Source organism: Poecilia mexicana, unplaced genomic scaffold (assembly GCF_051168715.1).
Source record: "Poecilia mexicana isolate PSO_F unplaced genomic scaffold, ASM5116871v1 scaffold_5, whole genome shotgun sequence".
Taxonomy (NCBI): domain Eukaryota; kingdom Metazoa; phylum Chordata; class Actinopteri; order Cyprinodontiformes; family Poeciliidae; genus Poecilia; species Poecilia mexicana.
In genome coordinates this window covers 32,271,745-32,279,099 of record NW_028263374.1, presented here as the reverse complement: position 1 = coordinate 32,279,099, position 7,355 = coordinate 32,271,745, and the positions used below count along the sequence as shown (strand labels likewise).

The following is a 7,355-nucleotide window of genomic DNA, read 5'->3' as shown; positions in this document are numbered from 1 at the left end:
TGATCGATCGATCGATCGATTGATTGATTGATCGATCGATCGAAAAGACTCAAAATGACTTGAAATTTCAAGTTTCAGATTTGGGCCTTGACTTGACATTTGCCTGTCTTGACTTGGGACTTGAGGATAAAGACTTGCAGAGACTTGCAGAACATTGACTTGGTCCTACCTTTGCCGAGAGCTGTTGGTGTCTTTCTGCTGCTCCTCTGTGGAGTCGGAGTTGAGCCACGGAGTCTCACTGTGGTCCTCCAGCTCGAGAGGATCATAAACACCGCACAGAGATGGAGAGCTACCCACTGCCTCCAGAGAGCATGGAGGCAGCGGCTCCTATCTAGCTATTTATTTATTCTTAACATCACAGTTCTGTTTCTTTGAGAGTTTATTTATATATTTTTATTTCTTTGTGCTTTATTTGTGCACAATGACATTAAAAGGAATTCTAATTCTAATTTCCAAATTCTGTCAAATCTGATTTCTAAAATTAAATCTTTGATTAGATTACAGTAGTCATTTTTTTTAAAAAAGATCAGCATTAAAATTCCGATAAATGTTTGTCTTGTTTTTATTTGTCTTTGATTTTAGTTTAAGATGAATAGAGCACTTGATATTAATGCCTCTGAAATATAATTATCAATCTCAGGTGTTAGTAGCCATAGATAAATTCCAGATTTTTAAGCACTATGAGAATTGCCTGACATTGTTCTCCAAATATCGATCAATGATATCGATCACAAAAATCAAGCAGGACTTTATTATGAGGGGTTTTGGTAGCTTTAGATGGACGTCTGTACAGCCAATCATCAGATGCCATAATGACGTCCCCTCCAACCAAAACAAAATTAGTATTCTAAATGTTTTGTACTCTGTAGCATCAGATATGTCAGACAATAAAAGTTTATTTTAAGAGACATTATTGTAAGCATAAACATTAACCAGAATAATATGACATTCTTCACAGTTCAGAATCGCAGCCAACCAATGACTAAACTCATCATACAACTGATTTCATACATTTCCAAGGCCATCTGCCTTGGAAATGTGTTGAAGCAGCTGCAGATTTGCTAGAGCCATGGCTGATTCCCCACTGATTAGTCCAGAAGCTGATGTCTGAAGCTCAGGAGTAAGTTTCTCATAGGAAAACACAGTTAGATTTTTGTCCTTTACAAAAAAGAAAAATGGCTTTTCGTTTAGCTATCTTACGATTTTAAAGCTGTTATCCAAGTGGAGCCAGCACATTCACAACTTAGTCCTGATTAACATCCACCATGGTTGTTTCTTGCCGCTTGCACATATCAGGAAGGAGTATAGTGATGTTTGTCGAGTATGAATGATGTTCAGGCAGGGTTAGGGTTAGTGACCTGGCTGTACAAACTCGGGTCACATATGAAAACATCTGGCACATATCAGATTTAGAACCACATATCTAAGTGACCTGGGTCACATTAGGAAAAATCCAATCTGTGTTGTTCAGACTTTTATGAAAAATTCTGATTCAGGTCACATTAAGGTAAAAATTTGGATTTGGGTCACTTCAGACTGGAGTGTGAACTGTGAACATAGCCACAGGTATTTTATTCTGCTATAAAGTGAGAAAACACAAAGTGTGCCTGGAAAACGCATAATACCACCTCTCTAAACATGAAAATTAATGTCCAACACATTGAGCAGCTTTCAGATTGTCATCTAAACTCAAAAATACATTTAAAAAGTCAGCAGGAAGCAAATTCAGGATAATTAGAGATTTTCTTACATTTCAAGCTGCAAAAATTAAATTACTTATCTCAAGCAACATCAACAACCAATCGGCCTCAGAAGATGATAAAGAACCAAGCGAATAAAATTTTGGACTGAAATCCTGTTAAATGTCTTCACTGTCATGTTTTGTGACTTTTCTCATCTGAAGCAGGACGTCTTTGTGTCAGACACCCTGACTGGCTTCAGCTGGAGGACACACACCTCCTTCTCCACACACGCATTCTCCGTGTCATCCAACAGAGGGTACTGTTTAGTTTCCACAGCAGGGTGATCATGTTCAGAGATTAAAATGCAGACTAACTCTTCCTCCTCTTTCTGCTGCTGGTGTCACATTCTCTACATGTCCTTATGAATCATCTTGAATCCCCCCCCCAAAAAACTGAAGCTCAGTCATCATGACCTCCTTCAGCTTCTCCAAACCCCGTCTGAAGAATATCACATTTTTTTCTCTTCAGCCTTGAGCTACAGACTCTAAATGTAGCCAATTTGCATTGAGAGCGCCGTTTGCTGCTGTTGCTGCAGCTCGGTGTTACAACACACTTTCACCTCACCTTGTAAGGAAAAACCCACAGGCAAAGCCAGCGTGTCTCACTCCTCACAACAGAAAAATATGAGATCCACTTTCTTCCATGCTGCCACACTAAGACTGCAGAAATACACCACTCCATCAGAAACAACCAATCAGAGGGTCTTAATGCTGTCAAGACTCATGTCAGATCCATGGGGAAGTGAGGGGCCAATGTGAGTCTTCTGGCCTTACAATGGCTCTGAAGGGTCTTGTTCATAATAGTTATGAGCTTTTAGAGGCAATTTGAACTGCCTTATTGCTGAAAAGTTGCAGGCTGTTAAAGAGTGAATGGGAAACTACAAAACATGCAATTACAGCAGCTGTGTTTACATGCAGTGCTGCTCCTGCTGGCTGGGACTCTGTGTGTGCATCATGCAATGAAGGAGCTGGGGCTGGATGAGGGTAAGGAATATTCTGCGACACAGGAGGGAGGAATCCGAGTCTTTCCATGCCGGAAAACGTCTCTTTCAGATGTACAAAATGTAAACGGGAAAGAAAGTGTGTATTGTTATTTATCTTTGTATATAACAGAGTTAAATAGCACAAACCCCTTTGTTTCAGCCACTCAAGTTGTATTGACTGGTCTTTCAGTTGGAGCAACATAAAATTGGAATGTAGCTGGTGAGAACATGCCACAGATTTATTGACCTCCATGTGAGGTCAAAATAGAAAAGCCAGAATTGCAGCTTAACAAAAGAGCTCTGGTCACATTTAGTGCAGCTTGCTGTGTTTTAAATCAGTAAGCAGAAAATAGGTTGATAAAAGAACGCAGGAAGCATGGCTATAAATTTTAAATCAGGGACATCAGTAAGAGTAAAAAACAAAAAGTTTGAACTTCAGCCGTACCTCGTGCTCTCCTGGGAGGCAAACAAAGGCTAATGGTCAATAAAAACATCACCAAACAGTGAGAATACACACACATAAAGCACTTTATGAGTTTAGAAGATATTGTTAGTTTTGTTGTTCAATCTGCATACCAGTTTTACCAACATGTAAATGGGTGAATGACTGAATGTGGTGTGAAACGGTTTGGGTCCTCTGGACCTAATAGTGGTTAGAAACAGATCCTCCAAAAATAAGTATTTTTGGTAATACTTTATTTGAAAGGGTGGGCTTAAGACAAACATGACATAACACCTGTCATGAACATGAATCTGTCATGAAGTGTTTGGTGACTCCCTTGTGACCAACTACCTTCAGAAAAACAAAAATAACATCTATCTTGAACAACTGTACAGGACTCAGACTTCAGGCATTTTGAAACTGGATCAACAGAAGTAAACTCACTGCATTTGCTTCCTGACCTCCATCTGCATTGGGTGACATCAGTGCTACGACATCTGCAACTCAGCAATATTTGCAACAATGGTTTTTTTTATAAAGTGGCTTTTCATAGTTCACTACCTAAATTTTAAAGCTTTTATGCTCCATTTTGAACTAATTCTCATTCATTTATCATGATTTTTCTGAGCAAGGGAAAATATACAGTTATTGTATCACTACCACTAACTGGTTTATAAATTATGCCATGACCTAGTATCTGGTTTTATTTTCTGTAGTCTTGTTTTCTTTTTTTTATTATTCTGGCTGAATTTTCAACTCATGTATTTATTTATTATTTATTACATGCTTAATTTACAGAAATAAGTTTACAGTGCTTAATCTGTAGAAGCAGAAAAGCAAATAAAGTCATTAATTGTGTAAATTCAATTCAGGGGGATTTTGAAGCAGCAGCTACCTGCATGTCTTTGTCACTCTTTGTAACCTGAGAGGTGTAGAATATCTTGTTAATAAAACCAGCCATTTTCTTGTTTGTATCCTAAAGAGAAAAAAATTCAATTATCCACGTCCTGCGAATGCTTCTGAAAATGCAGATTCATCTTCTTTATCTGTAGTGCCTACAAATCTCTCCTCAAACCATTTCTAAAGATGGAGGCCTTGATAAAGCTTTTCAGAAGCACAGGGTTGACAGAAACACTGTTGTGTCCACTTCATCAGTTGGGGAGCTTTTGCTCCCAGTGTTCACCGAGGAGAGACAGTGTGGTAGATTTGGCTGAGTGATGTGAGGCTGCAGTTCAAGGCAATGAAAAAGTGAAAAACAGAATAGAAAGTATGGAGGTTACTGGTACTTTGCTTCCAATTAGAAGCAGCAAATGTGTTTGAGTGCGTTTTGTTCTTAAGTTCTGTTTGTTTTGAGCTGAAGAAGAGATGTGAAAACCACTATTTTTCAAAGATTGTTTACTTATGTATTTGATTTCCACATAACGAAGATATTTACTTAATTTTGGATATGTTCATACTTCTTGAAATGCTTAAGGGCTTGTGCTATAGACTTCCTATAGTAACACTATTGTTACAAATGTTTATAAATAAATTGTGGAATGTTTTATGCATCACAATAACTCTCCTTTTAACATTTATAAATGTTTATTTTCAATAAGAAATGATAGCATGCAGCACACTTCACAGTAAGGCTCCTTTTTGGCATTCATAAATATTTATTAATCATAAATAAATGGTGTCATGCTTTACAATAAGGCTATCTTTTGGAATTTATAAATCATTGTTAGTCATTAGAAAATGATAGTATTTTTCACACTTTACAGCATGTTTACATTTATAAATGCCAAAAAGGAGCTTTATTGTAACCTTTTTTCTTTGTTTGTTTTTGGTTTTGTAAAAAAATAAAATAGGCTAACAGATGCGTATTGTTCTTACAAGGAAGTAACTTCAGGCATGTGCGGGGGGGGGGGGGGTGCTTGCCCCTTTTGCTCCTCGCCCCCAAGTGCCCTTTTGGTCCAAATTTTTTATTTTATTTTTTTTGGTATTATTATTTCCTAAGCCCTCTTCTGACACATAATGACATGTACTAAAATTATTTGTTTTTTTTGTTTTTTTGTTGGGTTTTTTTTGTACAACATAATAAGCCGGTCACCTTGTTACCTTTGACCTTTTGCCCGTGACGCATGACGCAGTTGCCTCTCACACAGTGAGATGAGGCGGCTAACTGGAGCTCAATGTAGCGAACGTTCCAGATTACAGAACAGTTTTTGGTGAATTTAAAAAAAAAAAAAACGTTTTTGGTGAATAAAGTGCAGTAGATTTACTACTTGTCAGACGACGGAAATCGTTTCTGCTTCAGCGGTTTAAGCAGAGAGGTAATGAAATACAACAGACACTGACAGGCCACTTCCGTATTCTTATCTATCGATTCAGTATTTTTATCATGCAGGCTGTTGTTGTGCTTCTAGCTAGCTGCTGGCTAACGACTTTGCTAGCAAAGCTAGATAACTGAAAAGCTTCTTCCCCTGTATCGTTAATGATAGCAGTCATTCTTCAGTATTACAATAGGGAAACATCGCCCATCCAAAATCTATCATCTCCATAATGGATATATGTCTTCTAATTTCCTTTGCTGCATAATATACATTGCATTTATTCTAGCTTTAGGTAAATGTATCTTGAAGGAGAAAAGCACTTAAATAAAAGTCCAACAAGGATATTCATGTAGAATTAAAAATAACTCACCCTGAACTACCATGATAGATATAATGTATGTAATAAAAGTGTGTCATTAATGAAGGGGAAAAAAACTCAATCCAGACTTTAAGTACAGACTGGTTCGCAGAGTATGAAGTTAAAGTTTTTCCCCAATTATTTAATGAAAAAATAAAAAACTAACCTCAGTTAAGTAAAATAAAATTGTAATCAAAACTTTTGGAATTGTAATGATTCCGTTTTTTAAACAAAAAGTTTAGTTTAAAAAACTTTTTTTTAAATTAAATGGCTCATTTTTTTCTCGTGAACTTAAAAAGTTTTTTGCCAAACATAAACTTTTATTTGCACTCAGAAATCTTTTGTTGTGATTTTGGGTCCAGCCCATGACGTCATGTGAGAATCACAAGCAAAACTTTGAATCACAAACAAAAACTTAGAATAGCAAGAAAGGATTTATGACAAGCGCAAATAAGTTTGTTTTACAAAAAACAAATTCACTTTATGAGACAAAAATGTGTGATTTTAATTAAAAAAAAAAGTTTTTTAAGCAAAACTCAGTAGGCTTTTCTCATGGTGACATGCATTAACAATTGCTTTTTTTTTCTTTTTTCTGCAGTTCCACATTAAAATTTGATGCAGCTCTGCTTTCCTGAATGGACCATCTTCATCTCCACTGCAAGTGTAGCAAATAGGCAGCTCTTTTTTTATAGATTACAGTACACTAAAAGGTTGCATTGTGCCCTTGTTTATATTTTTAATAGTGTAATTCTGTAAAGACAAAATATGTCTGGTGGTCCAGCTCTGATTTACATATCTTGCTAAATTGCGGTTTTGAATATTGCAATACTTTCCTATAACAAAATAGACCAAATAGACCTGCAGGAAGAAATTACTAATAACGAAAATCTCTATATAGAGATTTTCCTTAGCTTTGATTGTATATGTCACAATTTTGTAATTTTTCATTGTTTATTAAACTCTGAAAGCTGTGTGAATATTCTGTCCTAGAATGCGGTTAGATGTGCCCCCCCCTTTTTTTTTTTGAGCACCTGCCCCCAATGTTGTAGTACTCGAGAGCGGTCTTGGTCTCGATACCGGTCTCGAGACCATTTATTGATGGTCTTGGTCTTGTCTCGGTCTCGGACGCTGAGGACTCGGCATTTTATTTCAAGACCAGTCGAGACCGCAACTGTTAAAATATCACTAAACATACAGCACATTATCCAGTTTATTTGTTAACATCGTTGTTTTCAGTGGATGCAAAACGCACCAATTAAAATCCAAGCAATAACTTGACTTGCCAAATGCGTGTTTCTGTTTCTCTCCCCTCCCCACCTTTCACTCGCACGCGGCGCTCTGAGACAGGCACAGTGGTTTCCTCTCAGCGGCATAAGATGTTTAATCGTCAGTAATATAATAGCGCTGCATAAATCATAAGAAATCCGATGACCACAGCTAACTCAACATCCAGGCAGTTTCACAGACGGTGGGGACAACGTCTAACTATTTTCGTCACTTAGAAAAGTAGCTTGAA

At 37.1% G+C, this 7,355-nt stretch overlaps 1 long non-coding RNA gene across 1 annotated transcript; it reads left to right on the top strand.

Annotated features, from left to right (window-relative positions):
* Positions 1 to 5,032: 5,032 nt before the first annotated feature.
* LOC148159842 (uncharacterized) lies at positions 5,033 to 7,115 on the top strand. The gene is made up of 2 exons (XR_015762936.1): positions 5,033 to 5,481; positions 6,438 to 7,115. It is a non-coding gene; the product is annotated as an uncharacterized LOC148159842 (long non-coding RNA).
* Positions 7,116 to 7,355: the final 240 nt, after the last annotated feature.